Source organism: Oryctolagus cuniculus, chromosome 17 (assembly GCF_051225735.1).
Source record: "Oryctolagus cuniculus isolate XC-2025 breed Fujian yellow rabbit chromosome 17, ASM5122573v1, whole genome shotgun sequence".
In the NCBI taxonomy this organism is placed as follows: domain Eukaryota; kingdom Metazoa; phylum Chordata; class Mammalia; order Lagomorpha; family Leporidae; genus Oryctolagus; species Oryctolagus cuniculus.
In genome coordinates this window covers 31935090-31958293 of record NC_142883.1, presented here as the reverse complement: position 1 = coordinate 31958293, position 23204 = coordinate 31935090, and the positions used below count along the sequence as shown (strand labels likewise).

General features: G+C 42.5%; 1 protein-coding gene across 3 annotated transcripts in view; it reads right to left on the bottom strand.

Moving 5' to 3' along the window:
* Nucleotides 1-23204, bottom strand: part of ANKFN1 (ankyrin repeat and fibronectin type III domain containing 1) — a 461309-nt gene that overhangs the window by 163508 nt on the left and 274597 nt on the right. For all 3 annotated transcript variants that reach the window (XM_051825489.3, XM_089316998.1, XM_089316997.1), the window contains exon 3: nucleotides 15685-15819. The gene's annotated coding sequence lies outside the window, so the exon portion shown is untranslated. The remainder of the gene's footprint in view (nucleotides 1-15684; nucleotides 15820-23204) is intronic.

Here is a 23204-nt window from a genome sequence, read left to right as displayed (position 1 = left end):
CCTTTACACCCTGATTCTCAATATCTATTTGCCTTCACCTGGACAGACCCAGACACACACCAGGCCTGACAGTTGACGTGGACCGTGCTCCCCCAGAGGTTCTGAGATAGCCCCCACATATTTGGATTGTCAATAAGCAATCTGCAACTGGCACCCCCATTTCTCTATTCTAAGCCCAACTTGTTCTCTCATTTATCTGTTCTCTTCAAAGTAGGAAACTAATTCTATTCTGTAGGACTCTCCAAGATGCACAATTTGATTTTTAGTTCTTATAAAAGGGATGGCTAACATTTTCTGTAATAATGGAATAGCCAAAATGAAAGCTTAAATTATAATTTCACAGATAGATCTACTTTGCCATCAGCAAAGTAAACAGGGAAGACCTCCCTTTCAGATAAAAAAAAAGGGTAAGAAAGTTTTAAAGTGAGGGCATAGCTTTCCTCATGGGCATTATCTACCTCAGAAAAACCACTATCAGAACATGCCTGTGGCTGGCGCTGTGGCTCAACAGGCCAATCCTCTGCCTAGCGGCACCGGCACACCAGGTTCTAGTCCTGGTCGGGGCGCTGGATTCTGTCCCGGTTGTTCCTCTTCCAGGCCAGCTCTCTGCTGTGGCCCGGGAGTGCAGTGGAGGATGGCCCAAGTGCTTGGACCCTGCACCCCATGGGAGACCAGGAGAAGCACCTGGCTCCTGCCTTCAGTTCAGCGCGGTGCACCGGTTGCGGCGCACCAGCCGCGGTGGCCATTGGAGGGTGAACCAGCGGCAAGGGAAGACCTTTCTCTCTGTCTCTCTCTCTCACTGTCCACTCTGCCTGTCAAAAAAAAAAAAAAAAAAAAAAAAAAAAAAAAAAAAAGCAAAAAACACCAAGCCTATGACTATACACTTCTAGTTTAGATCACAGAGATTAGAGATGGGACTTGAGCACCCCCTTGACTTGCATCCTCTGATCTGCTTTAACAAAAACCAGGAGGAAAAGAAAGCTAGGCATCAGAAATGTAAAGATAGGTGGCAGGCCTATTATTGGCTGTTCTGTACAGTGATCTGCCCTCAAGGAGACCCAACAGGCCAGTCCACTGCAGTGGCTTTCAGTGTGGTAAGCCTGGGCTTCAGCAGAAATCAGCTTGTGAAGAGCCCTGGCAGCTCTGCCAGCCAAGAGTTGGATCACTGGAAATAGACCTGCCCTGGAGTCGAAGGACTTTAAGTCAGAGCCACAGATCTTATTGGCTCTAAGCTGAAGAGCCCTTCACTTGGCCCAGCTTCCAAGGTGAACACTGCTGCTGAGAGAAGATGGCCAAGTAGGGTCAGCAACATTGCAGGCAGAAGTGTAAATTTCTTGTTAGAGATGCCACCTGCCTTTACCTGACCAGCTCTCCTCCCAGGCCAGGTAGGTAATGGAAGTCAACAGGGTGCCTTCCCCATGGAGGTTCACACCTCCCTTAGGATGTAACCTGTGTGAAGAGATAAGTCTGGGCCTCTTAACTTACAAGGTCTAAAACCCACCAGATTATTTTCAAGCCCCTTCTGTCAGGTTCTATTTGTCTCTCCATCAGAAAACTTAGTTGTGGTCTTGAGTGCTCTAATAATGACTCTGTCCTTTGTTCTAGACTCTGTCTAGCCCACTTGGATCTAATTCCTTTGTAATAATAACCTCTACTCTAACATCAATGGCTCGGCTCCCAACCTGATGGTCCTCTCCTCCACTTAATGTTGTATGATTATTCAGAATTTCTCTACAGAAAGCCCCTCTACCTGCAAAAGTTGAGTGGCCTTTCTCCCTGTCTTGGCTGGGATCAGATTTAAACCACATCCATCAAACAATCCTCACAAGGGTCCAGAGACCCCCCTCATTTCCTCTCCTCTATGAAATCCTTTCATTACTTGGTTAATGCCACTCTTAGGATCATTGGTTGCTATTCTCACTCTGACTTGTATACTACAGTGTCTAAGTGTTTACAGGAGGTGATAATGGAATGAACCAAGGCCTTCAGCAACCAGGCAGTCAACCAGATGCTTCTCCATCCATACATGCCTGTCCCTGTGGAGCCCCAAGATACCCCCAGCAGGCCCCTGTAGACGATGTCCCCAGTCAGCAGGAAGTAGCCAGAGAGACTCATCATCGCCCCCTTTCCTATCATCAAAAGGTCGAGATGGTAGCTTTGGTATCTGCATGGAAGGAAGGCCTATACTTCCGGGAATGGAGAAGTCCCTACCTGTACTTCCGGGGAAGAAAAGTCCTTGTCAAGGTCCCCACGGGTGCCTAAAGGTCAACCAATGAGGATCAGACCTGTCTCAACCTTTAACCCCCATGCCCTGAATCTATAAAAGGAGCCCTCCAGATCACTGATGCGCGACTTCCCCAGCCCCCACTCTTGCTCTGTTGGGACCGGGGAATCTCACCCAGGAGCGGAATCTCAATAAAAGCCTATGAATTAATTGATTTGTCTGCCTGGGAAGATTTGTTACGCACCGGACACCTAGCACAGGTATTTAAAGAAATCTCTGTTCAGTCATTAGCTGGCCACTAAGCTACACAGGCAAAAGCTTCAGTGGTCACATATGACAAAAATATGGACTTTACAAATTTAATTCTAGAAGATCACTAAGAAATAAGACTGGGAACTGGAGGTAATCTTATTTTTAGAATTCACATATTATTAAAAAATATTTTTCGCCGGCACCGTGGCTCACTAGGCTAATCCTCCGCCTTGCGGCACCAGCACACCAGGTTCTAGTCCTGGTCGGGGCACTGGATTCTGTCCCGGTTGCCCCTCTTCCAGGCCAGCTCTCTGCTGTGGCCCGGGAAGGCAGTGGAGGATGGCCCAAGTGCTTGGGCCCTGCACCCCATGGGAGACCAGGATAAGTACCTGGCTCCTGCCACCTGATCAGTGCAGTGCGCCGGCTGCGGTGGCCATTGGAGGGTGAACCAACGGCAAAGGAAGACCTTTCTCTCTGTCTCTCTCTCTCACTGTCCGCTCTGCCTGTCAAAAAATAAAAAAAATATATTTTTCAACAAAATATGGAATGAGCAAAGTGACAAAAAATTGTCCTATGTACAAGAAATAAAACAGTCAATAGAAATTTCCTCTGGACTAATCCTCCACCTAGCGGCGCCGGCACACCGGGTTCTAGTCCCGGTTGGGGTGCCGGATTCTGTCCCGGTTGCCCCTCTTCCAGGCCAGCCCTCTGCTGTGGCCAGGGAGTGCAGTGGAGGATGGCCCCAGTGCTTGGGCCCTGCACCCCTGGGAGACCAGGAGAAGTACCTGGCTCCTGCCATCAGATCAGCGCGGTGCGCTGGCCGCAGCGTGCTGGCCGCGGTGGCCATTGGAGGGTGAACCAACGGCAAAGGAAGACCTTTCTCTCTGTCTCTCTCTCTCACTGTCCACTCTGCCTGTCAAAAAAAAAAAAAAAAAAAAAAGAAATTTCCTCTGGAAATGCCCAAATGTTGGACTTTAAATTAGCTGTACAAATATGTTCAAAGAACTAGTTGAAATATGTCTAAAAATGATGTCTCACCAAATAGAGTATTAGTAAAGAGGCATAAAATATTAGATAAATCAAGAACTAAATAGGAATTCTTGAGTTAAATAGTAAAATAACAAGATGAAAAACTTACTAGAGGAGCTCACAGATTTGGGCAGGTAAAAAATAGAACCAGCACACTTGTAGATAAATCAATTGAGATCCAGTCTGAGAGGCAGAAACTGAACCAAAGAGAAGAAACATGTGCAGTCTTAGAGATCTGTGGGACACTGTCAAGTCTACCAACATACACATAATAGGAGTCCCTGAAGGAAAGGGGGAGGCAGAAAGGATATATGAAGAAATAATGGACAAATACTTTATAAACTTAAATGCTAAGTAGGATAAACTCACAGACATCCATACCTAGATAGAACATAATAATACTTTCAACAGCAGAAGTTAGAGAATCTTGAGAGCAGTAAGAGAGCAATGACTCATCACATACAAAGACTCCTCAAAAAGCTTTGCAGCTAATCACCAGAAATATGGAGGCCAGAAGGAAAGGGGGGTGACATACTCAAAGTGATGGAAGAAAAAGATGGTTTCTCAACCCAACAAAACTATACCTCAAAATGAAGGGGAAATGAAGATCCTGCCAGATAAACAAAAACTGAAGAGTTGTGATAGGAGGACTTGCCTACAACAAGTACTCATGAACTAATGGGAAACCATCAGGCTGCAATGAAAGAATGCTAGACTGAAAGTCAAATCCACAGGACGGAAGAAAGAGCATTAATAAGGAAATTGTAAAATAAAATATAAAAGGCAGTATAAATGTGAAAGTATATCCCTTGTTTGAGAAGTAGTTTCCTCCTTTCTGATTTAAGTTGATGAAATGTAAACAAAATTAAGAAAACACTCGCATTTGTAACAGTGGCAGAGAGGTTAAAATACTTAGAAACAAATTTAACAAAGAAAATTTTTCCAAAGTGTTTTTGGAAAACTTCTTGATCTAAATAAATGGGAAACCATTCCTCCTTCATTGATCAGAAGACTTACTGTTGCTCAGCCAATGGGAGCCATCCACTAGAAACTGGAAAGCAAGGCAGTATTTACCCCTCTACTTCTGTTGGGTATCCCTTTCCATGCAGCTATTTTTTTTCCCCTACATTACAGACACAGAAATTGCTCCCTCCTTTTGTCCTTTCAGGCTTCACTATTCCTTATTGGTTTTATGTAATTTTCCCATTCTTTTGTAAATGTTCACATTCCTAACCTCCTTAGTTTCTGTGTTTGAATGTGCCATATTATTCTTGCTGGGATTCTGACTAAACTCTAGATGATCCATAAGAATGTCTTGAAAAAATGATAGCAATAGTACTATCTGAAACTTTAAAAAAAGAGACTAGGTTGTTGAATAAGATACTCAATGGGTAAAGTAGACATAGTTCTAGGAAGAGACTGGACAGGAAAACTATGTTTTGTTGTGTTAAATCTGGGATACCATCACTCTTTAGAGACCAACCTTTGTTAGCCAGTTCCACTGCAAAACTTAACAATTTAAGATCTATCATTATATTCTGTTCATCAACCCCAAGATAACCATGGTGGCTTTATGCACAGTATTAAAAATTAGTACTTTGATATAAGGCTTATAGAACCTTTGATTTTGACTTTCCTACTCAATAACTCTGTGACCTTAGCAAGTTATTTAGCTTCCTTGAATATAATTTTCCTCAGCATGAATGTTTTTCCTTATCTTAATAATTGTGGCATGGTGGCCATGCAGTAGTCTAAAAGGGAAATCAGTTTTAAACAAGAGAACACATTTAAACTGTTTAGCTGAGTGCCTAGAATAAGTACTCAATAAATATTAGCTGTTGTCTTGTTAACAGCTCTTTTGAGCTATAATTGACAGAATTTGATAAGCTTTGATTTACATGTGTATACTCATGAAACCATTGCCACCACCAAGGTAATGAACACATCCATTATCCTCAAAAGCTTCCCCCTGTCTCTTTGTAATTTTTCTCCTTTTCCGCATACTGAACTCTCTTCACTGTTCCTACTGTTCTGCTTTGTTATACTACACACTAGGTTTCATTTTCTGGAATTTCATACAAATGGAAGCATCAGTATGGATCCTTCTTTTTTTTTTTTTTTAAATCCAGCTTCCTCAGCTCAGCTTATTTTGAGATTTATACATATTATATGTATCAACAGTTCTTCATTTTTTGTTGCTAACTATCCCGTTGTGTGGATATACTTACACTACTATTTATTTGTCTATTTGTTAACTATTTACCTTAACAAGAAAAACTTAAGCCCATGGGATTTTCTTTTTTTTAAAAAAAGACTTTCTTTCTTTCTTTTTCTTTTTTTTTTTTTTTGGACAGAGAATTAGACAGTGAGAGAGAGAGACAGAGAGAAATGTCTTCCTTCCATTGGTTCACCCCCTAAATGTCCTCCACGGCTGGAGCTACGCTAATCCGAAGCCAGGAGCCAGGTGCTTCCTCCTGGTCTCCCATGGGGGTGCAGGAGCCCAAGCATTTGGGCCATCCTCCACTGCTCTCCTGGGCCACAGCAGAGAGCCGGCTGGAAGAGGAGCAACCGGGACCAGAACCCGGCACCCACATGGGATGCCAGCACCACAGGCGGAGGATTAACCAAGTGAGCCATGGTGCTGGCCCCAGGGATTTTCTTTAAATATCTTTTTTTGGGCTGTTTCTTGGCACAGCAGGTTAAAGCCCTGGCCTGTACTGCAGGCCTCCCATATGGGTTCCAGTTCGAATCCTGGCTGCTCCACTTTCCATCCAGCTCCCTGCTAATGTACCTAGAAAACAGCAGAGGATGGCCCAAGTCCTTGGGCCTCCTGCATCCACATGAGAGAGCTGGAAGAATCTCCTGACTCTTGGTTTGGCCTAGACCAACCCCAGTCATTGCAGCCATCTGGGGAGTAAACCAGCAGATAGAAGATCTCTCTCTTTTTCTGTATCTATCTCTCTCTGTAATTCTGCCTTTCAAATAAATTAAAATAAATCTTTAAAAAAATAGAAAATATCTTTTTGCTCCTTCAGAAAGGCATAAGGGACCTGAGCTCCAAAGAAAGGGAGCTTATTTTATTAAAGGTTCATTAAAGGTGAGGTGGTCTGTGCAACACAGGTAAAGGATCAGGGTTTAGGAGAGGATTAACTAGGAGGACACTGTTCATAGAAAGTTAATTTCAAGTTTTATGTTTTCTTTTTGTGGCATCCTAATCATTTCTCCTATTCTAAAGTATTTAATAAAAGTCATGTCAAATGTTACAGCCTAACAAACATTTAAGGAAGAACGTATACCTGTTCCACATAAAATTTCCCAAACTGTGGCCTCATTTGTAAAGCTAGCATTGCTCTGACACCAAAACCAGAAGGAAAGGCATCAAAGAAAAGCAAATTATGGACCAATGTCTTTCATAAGAATGGGGACAAAAATCCTCAACAAAATGTTAGCAGATAAAATCTAGCAATATATTAAAAGGATAATATACCACAAGTAGGCTGGGTTTATTCTAGCAAAGCAAAGTTAGTATAACATTCATCTCCCATCAATGGCAGTGCAATTCACTACATTAAGAGAATAAAAAATAAAAACCATTATGATTATGATAGATACAGAAAAAGCCATTAAATTTAATATACAACATCAGTCATTTTTTTTTTCTTGACAGGCAGAGTGGACAGTGAGAGAGAGAGAGAGAGAGAGAGAAAGGTCTTCCTTTGCTGTTGGTTCATCCTCCAATGGCCGCCGCGGCCAGCGCACTGCAGCCGGCGCACTGTGCTGATCTGAAGCCAGGAGCCAGGTACTTATCCTGGTCTCCCATGGGGTGCAGGGCCCAAGCACTTGGGCCATCCTCCATTGCACTCCCTGGCCACAGCAGAGAGCTGGCCTGGAAGAGGGGCAACTGGGACAGAATCCAGCGTCCCGACTGGGACTAGAACCTGGTGTGCTGGCGCCGCAAGGCAGAGGATTAGCCTAGTGAGCCACGGTGCCGGCCAACATCAGTCATTTTGAAAAGCTTTCAGGAATATAAGGGAAATTCTTCAACCTGATCAAGATGATCCACAAAAAACTATGGACAACAACATTCTTAATGATACCAAGTACATCCTCTTAGGATCAGAAACAAGGCAGTAATGTCCACAGCCTACCTTTTTAATTGTACTAGGACGTCTACCTATTGAAGTAACAGCAAAAAAATAATAAAAAGACACACACACATATATAAAAGAAAGACATGAGATAATCTTCAGTTTTAGATAACCTGACAGTTCGTATAGAAAATAGAATAATGTAAAAAAAAGTCTACTTAGGCGTACATATAATACAAAATGAAAACACTATTTACTGAAAAATATATTAACTAATGAAATGAGACCTAAATAAATACAGATATGTACTTGTACATGCATCAGAAGAATTACTATTTGTAAGGTGTCAGTTCTTCCAATTTGATCTATACCTTTGATGCAATTTCAATCAAAATTCTAGCAGGTTTGTTCTTTTGGAGAAATCAACAAGCTGATTCTAAAATTTTTACAGAAATGGGAAAGATCTAAAGTAGTCAAAAGAATTTTGAAGCATAGAAGTAAGAGCTGGAAGACATACTAGTGATTTCAAGTCTCTATGAAGTTATAGTAATTAAGACATATTGGATTTGTTTAAGGATAGCCATATAGATAAAGACAGTAGCATAATGGTAGAGATGTAGATGAATAAAATGGAATAGAGAACCCAGAAATAAACTGCACACATAAGATCAATTGATTTTTTTGAAATGTATCACAGTCATTCAATAGAGAAAAAGATAATCTCAACAGATAGTAGTGGAATGATGGGATATCTATATCCATAAAAACAAAAACTCAATAACCCTTAACCCCTACTTCATACCATATACAAAAATTAACTTGAAGAGCTCATAGACCTTAATGTAAGAGAAGAGCTATAAAAAAAAAACAGAGGAGGAAATCTTGGGAACATGCATAAGAAGATTTCAGAGGGGGAGACAAAGTAAAACAATAAAATAATTGGTAAATAAAAATAAAGTCCAAACAATAAAATAATTTGGGCTTCCTCAAAAATGCCTGCTCTTTGTAGTAGTACAGTGTGCTTTCAGATACACTGTGGAGACATTTGAAGGACATGTGAATACACATAGACCCAAGCTATAAAGGAAGAGTAACAGTAGAAGCTGATATTTGGCAAAGCTTAGAACATCCACATCCAAGAGTGAAATGATTGGGTTCAGTCGAGTCTGGGCTCTCCTTCTGGTTCTATCCTTCTGTCAATGCAAGCCCTAGAAAGGCTGCAGGTTTTGACTCAGGGACTTGGGTTCCTGCCACCCACATCGGAGGCCTGGATTGAACTCTGGGCTTCTGGCTTCTGCCTGTCCCAGCCCTGGCTGTTGGTGAGTGAAACTGCAGATGGAAGATCTATCTCTTTCTCTCTTATGTCCTCTGCCTTTTGGACAAAATGAAAATAAATAAATATATATATATATTTTAAAATTAAAAAAAAAAAAGACTGACAATAGACCGAGGAATCCAGCTCTGAAATGCCCAGAGCAGCCTGTGGAGAAAGATGCCTTCTCAAATTTACTCCATCAGCTACCAGTAGATAATTTTCTCCCACTGTTCTGTGGGCTTCCTGGAAGCCATCACCTACAAAAAGAAGTGCCTTCTTTGAAGCTAATGATATTTTAATTACCAACCTCTTTTATTTGTTTTCCTTTCTTCCTTGACTCATTTTCCTTTTTCCTTCCCTCTTCTTGCCCTGACTGTATCTTCCAATACTCAATACAGCATTCACAGTAGGTCCTAACCTCAAACTTTGTTTTTACAGGGTAAAAAATATAAGAACCATATTAGAAAGCAGGTGCTCATTCTAAGTACTCATTTTACAAACAAGAAAATTAAGGTCCAGAGTGGTTAGGTAACTTGTCCTAGATCTTACAACCAGTAAACAGAACAGCAGAGTTCAAACTCTGACTTCAAATCCCATGCTATTAACAACTTCTCTGTTATTATTCCTAAAGGACCTTGTTCTGGCTCCCTTTCAGCTTCTTCTTTTAGATCTTGGTCCTGAAGATAAGGCTTCTTGACATCAGGATGAGTTTTGGCACTACCAGAGTTTGCAGGTCATTGGTGGCTTGGTTGTGAAACTTTCTTTGTATATTTCCACCACAAAAAAATATCTGAGTCAGTGTGGATGAAGGGCAGTTGTAGGACATGGCATATTAGAAATTGGAACTCTAGCCATTCTTGACAGCTGGGTAGACAGATACATTCAGTGAAGGGAACATTTCTGACTGGGACAAGATTGTTCTTCAGGCTGTTATATGAACTAGGGGACCTTCAGGCTTCAACTTACCCATCACTAGACAGAAAAGAAAGTGTGACCCCATCCATTCCTCACCTGCTGCTAACATGACAGGTGTGTTTTTGATTGTTAAAGAGTGGCTGATTCTATTACAGTGTTGGCATAGAACATGATGAAAGCAACCTTTCTGGTTCTCCTGCACTTTTATATGTGAACATTCTCATAGGTGTTTAGTGATTTTGAAAAGTTAGCTGGGAACTACAGTGAATTTTGAGATTTGAAAGCTTATGTAGAGAAAGAAGATGTAAAGACGGTATTAATTCTATAGCTGAACACTTAAATTATCTACTTTGAAACCTACCTATCCTGTGATAGATCCTGGGGACTCAAAGGTCAAAGAGAGTCCAGGCACGGGCATTTGGTGCGGCAGTGAGGATGCTACTTGAAACTCCTACATCTCATATCAGAGTGCCTGGTTTAAGTCCTGATTCCTGTGCTTCCAACCCAGCTTCCTGTTAATGTGCACCCTGGGAAGGCAGCAGATAATGGCTCAAGTACTTAGGTCTCTGTCACCTATGTGGAAGACCCACATTGAGTTCTAGGCTCCTGCCTTCAGCCTGACCTAGGCCTGCTTGTTGCAGGGCATTTGCAGGAGTAAATCAGCAGATAGCAGTTCTCTGTCTGTATATCACTGTTTTGCCTCTCTACCTTTCAAATAAAATGACAATAAATACATAAATATTTAAAAAAATATAATCCAACATAGGTTAACCTACTGTCATCCTAGACTTCCCAGGATGGAGGGATTTCAGTACTAAAACTGGGGAAATTCTAGGAAAATTTAAATGAGTTGGTTATAGTGCCTGTCTCCAAGGAGCTCATAGGCCAGAAAGGAAGACAGTTATGTAAATGTATAGTTATGAAATAGTATGTTATCTGAAATCATGGACTAGTAACATAGCTATACTTCTGTAGCACTTTCTGGGAGCCAGTACCACCTAGAATAATGCCTGTCGTAGTTTGGGCTGCTACAATAAAATACCATAAACTGGTATTATAAACTGGCAGATTATAAACAATAGGAATTTATTTCCTGCAGTTTTGGAGGCTGGGAAGTCAATATCAAGGTGCCAATAGATTCACTGAATGATGAAGGCCTACTTTCTCACTGTATCCTCACAGAGTGGAAGGGACCAGCTAGCTCTCTGGGATTTCTTTTATAAGGGCACTAATCCCAGTCATGAGAACTCTGCCCTCTCGACTGAAGGCCTTATTTCATAACATCATCAACTTGGCAGTTAGGCTTTTAAGATATGAATTTGGGGGTGGGGGAGGGGCAGCATAAGCATTCAGTTCATTGGCTTTCCATAGACCAGCCTACTGAATCCCATAAGAGTCCTGTAAAGAAAGTACTATTTAAAAATTTTTATTTCAAAGGCAGATGGAGAGAGATCTTGTATCTCCTGATACACTCCCCAAATGCCTGCAACACCCAGGGCTGGGCCAGACTGAATCCAACAGTCAGGAACTCAGTGCAGTTCTTCTGCATGGGTAGCAGAGACCCACGTGCCTCAGCCATCATTTGCTGCCCAATGTGCACAAGTAGGATGCTGGGTTGGAAGTGTAATAGCCAGAACTTGAAAAAGGCACTCTGATATGGGATGTGAGCGTCCCAAGTGGCATCTTAACGACTGCACTACAGGGCTGCCCAGAAGGATTACTATTATCTCCAATTTAAACAATAGGATACCTCTCAAGGGCAGATCTGGGATTCAAACTCAGTCAGCCTAAAAGCCTGGGACAGAAATTACAGAGTTAGGTGAGTGATTGACATTGTGAATGATCAAAGGTGGCCATGGGAGAAGATGATGCCTGAGAGGGATTGTGAATGATGAATTAAGGAATCAACTAGCAGGAAGGAAAGAAAAGGGCATTCTGGGTATAAAGGCCCAGGTTAAGGTATGGAGATAGGAAAGGTCATGGTGGTGTTGACATATCAATTCCACTGGGAATCCTATTTGAAATCTTGGCTCTGACAGTCACAGTGGTAACATTTCACCAGCCATGCTGGGACTTAGGAAGGGAAACCTGGAGATTCAGCAGGGCTAGACCATTCAGGGCCTATATGCTGTGACAAGAAATGCAGATTTGAACTATATACATTAGGGGAGCTCTAGAGAGCTCTAAGTAAAAGTTGAGGTTTGCATTTGCAGCTTTAGACAGTTACTCTGGTAGCAGCCAGAAGATTGCTGGAAAGGGGAGGGGTTGGAAACATAGGTAGCAGAAAACCAGGAATGACTCTTGAAAAAGCCCTGAGAGCTGGTGACCTTAAATGCAGCTTGTGGCAACAGGGAGAGAGAGAGCTGGAAGCATAGATTTAAAAGATAAAGGAAGTAAGATGGGCAGAACTTGCTTAGTGATTGGATGGAGATGCTAAAGGACTCAAGAAAGCTCAGGATAATGTTTTTAATTCTCATTGGTTGATGGGGTACAACATAGTTCTGCCAATAATTTAAAAAATATGAGAGAGACATATAGGTGGAAAAATGGGTTTAGAATGGGAACAGATAGTGAGTTTGGCTCTTCACAATGTGGCATTGAAGAGTTTATAACTAAATTTAGGTGATAATGTCTAATCCAAATATTCTATAAAAAAGATGGAAATGACTTGCTCTAAAGGCTACTGGAATGTTCTTAAAGACAAGAATGAAGTAAACAGAAAGCAGAATAATTACTGTAATAACAAATGTTTTTTTTTTTTTTTTTTTGACAGGCAGAGTGGACAGTGAGAGAGAGAGACAGAGAGAAAGGTCTTCCTTTGCTGTTGGTTCACCCTCCAATGGCCGCCGCGGCCAGCGCGCTGATCCGATGGCAGGAGCCAGGAGCCAGGTGCTTTTTCCTGGTCTCCCATGGGGTGCAGGGCCAAAGCACCTGGGCCATCCTCCACTGCACTCCCTGGCTACAGCAGAGGGCTGGCCTGGAAGAGGGGCAACCGGGACAGAATCCGGCACCCCGACCGGGACTAGAACCCGGTGTGCCAGCGCCGCTAGGCGGAGGATTAGCCTAGTGAGCCGCGGCGCCGGCCTTGTAATAACAAATGTTAAACATCATTTGGGATACACTTGAGGTAAAAAGCTTAATACATTCATTTATAATAAGGTATCAGTGGCTTAATTTATTGTTCTTCCAAATGTTTATATTTTATAAAATACAGCAATACTTCACTGACTCTCTGATGAAATAATTTCAGGTACCCTAAGTGGTACAATTGTGTGTGTATATGGGGGGTGGGGAATAAGCCTTCTAGAACTTCTCAAATCACAGCACACTTGGAACTACTAATTCCATGTGCATGGGAATGGGAGTAATTTGAGTAACTAAAAGTCGACTAAGTTCTATACACGGTTGCTCCCTCCCCCACATCTGAATTACCCTATGAAACGTACTTGCCTGTTTGTTTCTTTCTTTTTCTTTCTTTTTAGAATTATAGACAGAGAGAAAAGTATTCCTTCTGTTGGTTCACTCCTCCAATGGCTGCTACGGCCAGCGCTGCGCTGATCTGAAGCCAGGAGCCAGGTGCTTCCTCCTGGTCTCCCATGTGGGTGCAGGGGCCCAAGCACTTGGACCATCCTCCACTGCCCTCACAGGCCACAGCAGAGAGCTGGACTGGAAGAGGAGCTATCGGGACTAGAACCTGGCGCTCATATGGGATGCCGGCGCAGCAGGTGGAGGATTAACCATGTGAGCCACGGCGCTGGCCCCGCCTGTTTGTTTCAACACAATTACAATCTTTAGGATCTTGAAATGGTAAGCATGGGAAATGAAAAAAAAAAATCCCATTTTCTATAACCCATTTATTTGAATTGGAGTCTTCTGAATGCTTCTTTTCAATTCTGGTCTCCCCATCTAACCCCCAAATTTCCACTGTGCTCTGTATCTCTTAGATGGGGGAAGGAAAGCACATCTCCTCATCCCTACATGCATGTTCATCTGTGCTTTCCTGATGAATGTCTATGGATTAAAGTACATAAATAGAGCCGGCGCTGTGGTACAGCGGGTTAATGCCCTGGCCTGAAGCGCTGGCATCCCATTTGGGCGCGGGTTTGAGACCCGGCTGCTCTACTTCCTATCCATCTCTCTGCTATGGCCTGGGAAACCAAAAGAAGATGGCCCAAATGCTTGAGCTCCTGCATCCGCGTGGGAGACCTGCAGGAAGCTCCTGGCTCCTAGCTTCTAATAGGTGCATCTCCGGCCATTGCAGCCAACTGGGGAGTGAACCATTGGATGGAAGACCTCTCTCCCTCTCTCTCTCTCTCTCTGCTTCTCCTCTTTCTATGTAACTCTTTCAAATAAATAAATAAATCTTTTAAAAAAATAAAATCTTGATTACCTAATGCAGCCTTTAACAAAAATGCTTGTATAGTATCTCATGTATATGTTAACTGAGCTTAGCATGGGTTCTTTGAAACAACCAGGAATGGAAAGAATAGAGAGATGGACATGCAAGGAGGCCAAGGGACATTCCCAAAGCACACAGTGTGAGAACACACAATAGTTCCATACTATCCTGATCTCTCACCAGTCCTCTAACCAGTGGACAATTTTGTCTCCTTCCCATTCATTTGTGAAGTAGCCAGATAATGTGGCAGAGCACCCCTGCTGTTGTGGTCGAGTGGCCTGGGATCCTTTTTACATGGCAAAACTTCACCCATCTCTCAGATTTCCTAACTTTGGTTTTTATTTAGAGAAGCATGCTGCTCACTGCTCTAACATCATCCATCTTTGTCAACACCAAGGCCACAGCCTCTTCTGTATGGCCAGTGATATATGGCAGATAGAATGCACCAAAGATATTAAATGCTATATGACATTTATATGGACTCTGAGCTCACCAGAGATGGATTGATGCTGCCATAAAGCCTTGTGGTGGCCAAAGAAAAAAGGAGACTGGAGGGGGTGAGTTAGGGTGGGTAGGAAAAGCAATATTTTTTCTCCATCTGTTTTTTTTTTCTCTGTAGAGATTAGCTTACATCTTATTTAGGAAATGAAGAAATCAAAGGAGTAGGAGATTTTTGGAGCCCAGCACAGAAGCAAACTCATCTTTGATTACCAATGCAGTGGTACTCCCCATGGCCTTGCCCAGGTGAACAATCAGCATGGATATCAAGACACTTATGATACCCTGCTTTGAGCCCAGAGCATGCTACTAACCATGTTGCATACTGGAACAAAGAAAATATTTAGAGAACATACATGCAAAAGTGGCAGTGGATCGAGTGAGGCTTTAAATGCATATCTATCATGCTCCCTTGACAAGTGTCCTCAGCATTATGGTCATGATACTATTTGTGGGCTCCCTCACCTAGGATGGATAGAATGCTGGTCTACCCTGCATGCCCAGGTTGCAAAGTGGATTAAAGACAGAAATGTGCCTGGGTTTTTATTCAGGATTATCAGCAGGATGGGACATATCTTTGCTGACCCAACAGGTATTTTAAAGGTACTTGGGAACCAATTGCAAATTATTTCATAAAACAACACAGTAATTTGTTTTTCATGGCTCATGCTAATCAGTTATGCAAGCAGTTAATGTGATTTAAGTGTGCTGCAAACAAAATGCCCAATGGTCATAAATGAGGCTCCCTCTGCCACCGTACCTCCCCCATGGATGTGTATTTACTGCTACAGACCACTGCGTGTGTGCTCGTGTGTGTTCTTCATGGACTGCCTGCAGCTAACTTTGGAGGATGCCGATTTTTTAATGTCATTTAAACCACAGCAGTACAAACACATTTAAAAAAATAATTAGTGATCAAGAAAGCCCCAAATTCATATGAAGAAATACAATAGATTTGACTTACCAGTTGAGGTTGTTTGAGTCAGCAGAGGAACAAGTTGTTGATAATTGTCCAGTGCTTTCATTCAATAAATCACATTGGCTTTGCTTTCTCCTGTGGCTCAGCCTCTGCGCAAAGCAAGCGAATCTCCTTCCTATTCTGTGTGAAGAATAAAATGCGAACAGGATCACTACAGGCAAGAGCTGAAGTCCATGATTACTAAGCTTCTCTTAATGCACAATAAAAGCACAAATGATGCACAGGGCAAGAAGGGGAGAGGGAAACAGCTTGGCTCACAATCTAGGTGTATTCTCACTGCTGCAGCCCGGGGAAGGTTTGATTTCTCAGTCTTGTGGGTGTAGTAAAAGGATCCCATGACTTCAGTTTGTGTTTAGCCTATTATGTCTGTGAGGACCATTTGGAACGGCATGCAGGGACAACAAGCTTCATGGCAAACAAGACTGAATCTGAACTGTCAGGGGTGAGCAAAAGGAAAGCAAGTCAGCCAGTTAGCTTTGCATTACATCAATGGCAGGCATCCCAGAGCCCATCCAGCAATCTGTGACTGCAAATGATCTACAGCACTTCTGGGGCCAGACAGAACCTTATTCTCACAGCTGCCTGGGACCAGAAGTACATAGGTGACAGCCATACCCCCTTCACCAAGGACACCTGTGCAATCCCTTACAAGCTCCCAGCAGGAGCAAGTGGACATCTTAAGAAAGCTCCAAATCCAATCAGGGCAGCTCGACCTATGCTGAGGTTTTTGTCCAAGCAGGTTCCAAGAAAGCAGTTGGCAGACATGGGACTCAGGCTCAAGGGGGAAGATCCCAGGGCTTTCTCTATGGCAACCACACATGGATGTCCCTGGCTCTTTTCACGGCATTATGCTTTACATGACTAATGAAACACATAAACCAGATTTCCTAGAAAGCTGCAAATGTAGGCATTTTCCATGTCTCTTGCCGAAATAAAATGGCAAATGGCCTTTGCAGGCTACTTTATTGTTTTGGGGAGGCCTTACTGATTGAGAGCATGCATGCATACCCCCTCCCCAAATACACATGGCCCTAACAACAGTATAAAGAGTCCTCATAAAGCTCCATTGGGATTCTTTCTGCCAAATGGTTGTTTGGCTGCTGTGATGACTTCAGAAATAATTTTGCATCCTCATACCAGTCCCTGACTCTGATCTGTTATTTATACCTAGAGCCAAATCAAATTTGCTCTGGAGCAAATCAGGGTAATATCTCTTGATGATAAATAAAGAAGGTACAGCATTAATTTTTGAGCTGGCAATTACTTAGGATCCTGGGCATGGCATCTTGCATTCCTATAAATCCCCTTCCTAGAGGCATCCTTACCCCCTGACAGCTCACTCTGTTCTAACAAGTAGCTGTTCCAGAAATGGGACCTGAGGCCAGGCTGAGATTTCCAAGGTCTGGGTGTCTGAAGGAGGAGGTCCAGTTAGCTTTCTGTTTTTTTGTTTGTTTGTTTGTTTGTTTGTTTTTAATTATTAGAAAGGCTACATTTCTCTCTGGAACACCTATTCTCCCTTTGCCTCACTGGCTGTGTTTGTTCATGGAAGCATCGCCATGTGTAATCTAATTTGGGAATGTTCATGCTCTTGAGATTCAGGTTTATTTTTTTCTATCAAGGATTAAGAAAGAAAGAAGCTACCATTTTGCAGCATAAGCCTAAATGATTGCCAGGAAAATGTTATCCTTCTGTGTAGAAAAGCTTTGACTTTGATGGAGATTTACTTACCTTCTATTTGCTGGGCTAAGCCAGGTGACTCAGAGCAACTACTAAGGATAGGGGCCATCTCTAGGGAGTCATGAGTTCAATCTGCTTGGAAAACCTAAGCAGACAATGCCTCTTATAAGAGTAACACCACTTCCTGGAGTAAATGCAGGTTTTGAGCATCCCTAATCTAAAAAATGCAAAATGTGGAATGCTCCAGAATCTAAAACTTTAATGCCAACTTGATGCCAGAAGTAGAAAATCTGAATTCATGAAATTCTGTTGCATGCACAAAATTGTTTTAAACATACCTTAGAAGTTGCATCAAGTCTATGTGTATATGGTGTATATGAAGTATCAGTAAATTTCATGTTTAGACTTGGGTCTCCATACCCAAGTACCTCATTGTATCTGTAAATATTCTAAAATCCACATTTCCAAAAACACTTCTGGTCCCAGGCATTTTGTATAAGAATAGTCAGTACTCATATCTGAGTCAAGAAGTCCAGGTCCATTGCAAAGATTTACTCATTAATCCCCTATTCAATGAATATTTATTAGTGTACTTCATAGTACCCCATACTTAATGCTACTCGAAGCCTATTGTTGAAGTATAAATTCTTTGACATACCTTAGTAAAATTCTCCATATTCTAGCTTCACCTACCTCTCAAGTCTAATTTTTCACCACCTTTCTACTTGCACTCCATGTTGCAGTCTTTTTGAGTATCTTTCAGATCCTTAGACATGCCAAACTGTTTTAATGCCAGTCCTTCACACGTGGTGTTCTTCTGCCTGGATGCCCAGTCACCTTTGGCTAACTCCCAGACAGCCTTGAAATCTTACTTGAAACAGCACCTCTCAGGGATAATTTTCTGGGACTAGGCTGTTAGATTCCCTGCTCTGTAGTCTAAGAATATGGCATCATATAGCCTCCCATTATATATCTATCACATTTTATTACACCTAACTTGTTTAACATCCATTATCCCTATTATACTGTACGAGTTTAAGTGCAAAGTCTCTTATTTTCAGTGTTTAGCAGAGTTCCTGGCACAAAGAAGGCATTCAATAAATATTTAGAGAGGGAGAGGGAGAGGGAGAGAAGGAGAGATCTACGTGCTTAGAATGCATTTATTGACAACATAAAGAAACCAACTCAAAGACTAATGGAGGATGGTCTCAGAATTAAGAGCAACCTTAAAGTTCTCTTGGCACATCTAAACTTTCTTGCCAAGTGGTCATTCACTTAAGGCTCACCTCCTGCAATTAACCTTTATGATTAATCTCAACCCATATCAATCACATTCTTACTTTGTACCCCACTCCACAGCACTTTTACAGCATGATCTTGCCTTCTGTTTTCTAGCTGTTTCCTAGAATTTGTCTTGTCTCTACAAAGTGGTATCTCTATACTCCTAACATAAACCTGCAATTAATTATCTGATGCTTGATTCAGTACCAAGTATTTGAATAAGGAGTGAAATGATCAGAGTTTTGCTTTAGGAAGATTACTCTGGTTTAATGGGAAGGATGGATTAGGTCAACCAGGTCCAGAAAAGACCATAATAAAGAGTACAGCATAGAATTGTGATCTAAAAGCAGCCTTGTCTTTTCTTTCCCTCTACCCCTCCCCACTACCGTATCCTTGTGTCATAAAACCAGTGTTCCTATTTGGAACAGTGAGAATGTTTGTTCCCCACTCAGAACTTCAACTCCACCCAATTCCACCCCCACAATTACTCATATTTCATTTGTCTGGGTTATTTGTGAATGTGTCTCACAGACTAGATTAAAAACTCTCTTGAAGGCAGGGATTGCATTTTAGTTTGAGTCTTCCTCCACCAGCCCTTATGTCCTAACCTCATATAATGCAGATAGTGCTCAATAATGTTATTAGCAAGGAAAAGTGGGGATGGCGCTGTGGCATAGTGGGTAAAGCTGCCGCCTGCAGTGCTGGCATCCCATATGAGTACGGTTTGTGTTCCAGCTGCTCCACTTCTGACCCAGCTCTCTGCTATGGCCTGGAAAAGCAGAGGAAGATGGCCCAAGTCCTTGGACCCCTGCACCAGCTTGGGAGACCTGGAGCAAGCTCCTGGTTCCTGGCTTACGACTGACACAGCTTCAGCCATTGCAGCCACCTAGGGAGCGATCCAGAAGATGGAAGACCTCTCTCTGTAAGTTTGCTGTTCAAATAAATAAGAAAACTTTAAAAAACAAAACAAAAAAATAAGCAAGGAAAAACATTGGACAGAGAAATATGGTAGAAAGAGGTAAAGAGGTACAAAGATGAGTAAGTCATCTTTCCAAAGATGAAAGAAATATATTCCACGAGAGATGTAACTGATTACAAGGAAGAACTAATTAAGTGTCATTAAAAGGAATGAGAAGTATATTGAGGCATACAAAAGAATTATGAATATTATTTCCTTCTGGAATGCTTAGGAATATTCACAGAAGAGTTTGCATTTGAACTGGGTCTGGAGGAATGAAGAAAAGGGGATGGAGCCATGGCAAAGTCTAAGAACATGGTTCAGTGGTGTTGGGAAGATCTAATAGAGTTTGTCTCAAAAAGTAGGCATGGGCCAGGTTGGGGAGGGTTTGAGGTGAATGTGAAAGAGTTTCATATTATAGATGACAAGGATCTCAGCAGGAAAATGGCAGTGCAGTGGATTAAGATCCCTCTGGTCTAGCCAGTGTGGACAGTGAATTGAAGTGATAAGAACCTCAACACAGGAAGACACTGAATGTGAGGGCCTGTGAAATACAAATTAGGAGATGAAAGTGGGACATACTTTGGAGGTAGAATTTATTGGACTTGTCAGCAGTACAGGTGGGTATAGGGGAGGATGACAGAGAGAAGGAAGCTGAAAGTGACTTTTAGAATTTTAACCTATGTGATGATAGGTGATGATGGTATTAATTGATCCCAGGGCACACACCAGAAGTAATTCGGGCATTCAAGCAATCATCTGCATACTTTTTCAAGATAGAAGAGAAGAGGACTGGGTCCATGGAGCTACACGATGTGCCTCAAGTGCTTTGAAGAAACCATTTAGCACCAGGTAAAGTCAGTATAGGCTGTGACAATGAACTTCCTTTAGCAACATGCAGGGTCATTTGCGAGGGGAATATGTACAAATTCCTTAGAAAGAGGACTTCCTCCATTAAATATGAGGGTTTGCAGTTTCTAATTGGTATATATATATATATATATATATTTTTTTTTGACAGGCAGAGTGGACAGTGAGAGAGAGAGACAGAGAGAAAGGTCTTCCTTTGCCGTTGGTTCACCCTCCAATGGCCGCCGCGGCTGGCGCGCTGATCCGATGGCAGGAGCCAGGAGCCAGGTGCTTTTCCTGGTCTCCCATGGGGTGCAGGGCCCAAGCACCTGGGCCATCCTCCACTGCACTCCCGGGCCACAGCAGAGGGCTGGCCTGGAAGAGGGGCAACCGGGACAGAATCCGGCGCCCCGACCGGGACTAGAACCCGGTGTGCCGGCGCTGCTAGGCGGAGGATTAGCCTAGTGAGCCGCGGCGCCGGCTCTAATTGGTATATTTTTTAACAAATTATTGATTTATTTACTTGAGAGAGAGAAAGCGATACACACGAATAGAGAACTCCCCTCCATTGGCTCATTTCCTTGCAACAGCCAGGGCTGAAGCTGGGAGCTGGGAGGGAACTCAGTGCAGGCCTCCCACATGGGTGGAAGCCGGGTTTGTGAACAGATCTAGGACTCAGACCCAGGCCCTCTGATATGGATGTGGCAGTCTTAACCGCTGTGTCACAGCCTATCCCTCTGTGAAACTGTGCAGCTCAGTGGAAAGCACATGGGACTAGGAATGAGGAGTCTCAGCTTGAGTTCTTGAGCTGCTCCCCTCCAGCTTTGTGACCTTGGCCAAATAACTTTTTATCATTAGGCCTCCGTTTTCTCACTTGTAAGACGAAGTTGGACTACTCAGATTCAAAGAGGTTCCTTTTAGTTCCATATTAGTTCTCTAATATGTAAACTGCAACGGTTAGAATTTCAGAATATTTGTCAAATCAGGCCAAAGCCCACCAATATCAGAAGCTAGTAATGTCCATGCTACCCTTAAAAATCCTGCTCGTATTTTGATAATGTCCATATATCATTGCAAATGCATGTCTGCCCTGTGGTTTGTTCCATGTGGTTTGTGTGTAAGACAGAAATTTAAATTGATCACTTTTGGATGGCTGTTTTTGAAGAATTTTTTACTCCTTTTTTAGAAAGACTTTTTTCTTCTTCTTTTAATGGGGATGCCTTTTCATTAGAGTCTCAAAATTAAATTATAAGAAAGTGGCAGTCTCTGACCGTGGTCAGCAAAGAGTCTGGCCAGCCTACTTCCGTTCCCTAATCTCTTGACCTTCCTTAGGGCGCGGCTGCTCAATACTGGGCTCCAGTTCTTTTTTCAAAAATAAAATGTGCTACTTATCGAAAGCTGCTAAAAAGAGGACAAAAAATAGGAAAAGAAAACTAACACCCCAGGGTGTATCTGAACATGCTTATTATGTGAGAAGTTGTTAGTAATGAATGTGAAACTCTTCCTCCTCCTCCCTCTGAATTTCTAAGCCCCAAAGAAAAAAGAAAAGGGTGGGGGAGGGCCGTGGCTATTCAGCGTAAAGCAGACCTTTTCAAAGGGTGCAGCCTGCTCACTGCTCATGGGCATGTTATTTCTTGATTATTTTGTTTTTAAGCACTGGTTGACCTTTCAGGTGAAAATGAACAGTCCCCAAATATGCAGAGAAACCTACTTTTGGGATTTTTTTTTCTCTCAAGTCTTGGAGACACATGCCATTCAAAAAGATACTTCCCTAAGTGATGGTCCGTAGGAGCGCTAGTGGATGCAGTGGCTGAGTGTTTATCTGAACTAATCATGCGAGATTTTCCAGGGTCCCATTTTTTGCGAAATGGGATTCTCTGAAGGAGGTTACAAACACTTCACTGAAAGCTTTCCAGGAAAGGCTCCTGACTTGCCACAGCAGCGTCTTGCTGGGCTGCAGCACCGATGTGATAATCAGAAGCCCTGCTTCTGAAAAGTCTTCTTGTTCTGGCTGCCACCCTCCTTTCAGTCATCATTAGAATTCTCAAGCTATGAATCCCCTATTGTCTGTATGAACCCAGGATCCCCCACAGCATGCCGGGGAAGGAATGTGAGCCTGCTCAGTGTGGCTCTAAGTCCCGACCTTATCCAGCAGGTCACAAAGCCCCATTGATAGGCAGCCCCAAGGTTTTATCATAATTCTTTATCTGCTTGGCCCTATATCCTCTAGGGCAGGCAGGAGACATTGGGTAATGAAGCCATTTATCCCCATTTTCTCAATTGGCACACTTAAAATTCTAATATTTACATTCACACTGTCCCACTTTTGGATGTCAGAGATACTCTACTAGACAAGTAGCGTTGCCAAAGGATAATTGAACCATGTGGACGAGTTCACCAGAGTCTAATGCATGATTTTTTTCATATTACCAATCATCGCCTCATAACTAGTTACTTTTAATAGCTTGGTAGAAAAATAGTAATAAATGCTGCCATTGATCAAAATCTTCTGTGTGCCATGCAGCAGTATCAGTGAGTTCTCACACCCTACAAAGTAGGATTATCTACTTTTCATTGACGGGCAAACTCAGGTTCAGAGAGATTAATTCATTTGTTTATATGCACAAAGGGGCTGAACTGGGACTCAAACCCAGGTCTCTGACTGCAAAGTTCCAAACTCCCTCTTTTGCCTCATCAGAAATACATTTTGTGAGTTGTTTTGAATTAGTGCAGCATACCT